The sequence below is a fragment of the Pinus tabuliformis genome, chromosome X, assembly GCF_031772625.1.
Source record: "Pinus tabuliformis cultivar Carrire ecotype Pingquan chromosome X, CPIR1, whole genome shotgun sequence".
Lineage (NCBI taxonomy): Eukaryota > Viridiplantae > Streptophyta > Pinopsida > Pinales > Pinaceae > Pinus > Pinus tabuliformis.
This window is the reverse complement of record NC_142308.1, coordinates 1,346,066,101-1,346,067,604: the sequence shown is the minus strand read 5'-3', so window position 1 is coordinate 1,346,067,604 and position 1,504 is coordinate 1,346,066,101.

Genomic DNA, 1,504 nt, shown 5'->3' with positions numbered 1-1,504 from the left:
AATATTGGTTATGGGTTGAGAGCTACCTACTCCTTTGTTTGCATTCACAACTTTGGCAACATTGTAAAAATTCTTTACCTTTTTTTCCTCCTCATTAATGGTTGGGGACTATGGCCAAGTGTAGTTTATTTATTTACATTGGCTTGTAGTGATACCCATAGGATCATATATGTGAAACTTCAGTGTACCAAACTTGAAATGTTTTAGATCACTGGCTTCTGCTTTTGCCTCGAAAATTTTGAACACAATAATCACCACATATATTGGAAGGAGGGTTATGGTGCCTTCTTTACTCAAGATAACATTCCTGTAAGCCCTATTGTGATATGGTGTGCAACTTCCTGTAAGATTATTTTATCAATAAAAAACATAGGAAGCTGATGAGGAGAGTTGCATGCTTTGAATACCCTAATATAAGTTGAATCTATCTATATGAACCAATCTGCAATAACACTTAATGTTTCTCTTGCTTTATATGACACATGGAGCCTCTTTATTGAAAAGTATATGATATAGAGGTGAAATGAAATTTTCAATAATTTGGTGGTATATTCCCCTATAGCTAATGTCGCATAAAATCTTGTAGTAGATGTGTACGGGTGGTATGTCTGGAGCGAAGTTCCACTTTCATCCCAATGGCACGAATTGACACCTTGCACATATGGCATCTAACAAATATGATGCTATGTAAAATTCCATATGTTGTCCTAGTAGTGGCTTCTGACCACATTTTAAATTTACCGTAAGGGAAGATGCTAGTATTTCTACCCAATTAAATATACTTCCATCTTGAGTGCAGGTGTATATTAGTGATACCCAATTTTCCTCAAATATTTATGCATCTTTCCTACTGTACAATCTGCAGCACATTTTCGCCACCATATGGCATGCCTTAATAGCTTGGTTTGTTACACCCCATTAGATCTGTATCGAAACATATTGGGTTCTTGCCACCAAGTCTTTAAGATATCCATGTAGGTTAGAGGGAAATTGTTAAACTATTTGGTTGTGAGTTGCCCTTAATAACTTGACAACCTGTAATATTCATCTATTCGGGGATATATGCAGGTTTCTATATCTAAACCATTACTATCTCGTACATTCATATCTTTTGTATCTATGCACATGATTATCCACTCAATAGTCTCGATACATGGTAGGACAACAAGATGTGTTGCTATTTTGCCAGGAGCCACGAGTTCTTAACTATAATAGCCCAGCCAAAAATTGGCTTGATTTTTCCATATAATTACATCATAAATTGAATTTAAACAAAATATTAAAATGGGCAGAGTCAAAGGACATGGATTCCAAAGCTGAGGAGGTTACTTACTTGGAATGTTCAAGGTTTCCTTGTTGCAAGAAATCTGAATTGTTTTTTACAGTCATTAAATGTTGGTTTCTAAGCCTTAAATGGCCTCGTCCTTGAATTAGATTGGGTTGCAAGAGAAGTACGCATGGCCATGCTGCTTTCGTAAAACTTTACAAGGTAGAAAGGACAAGA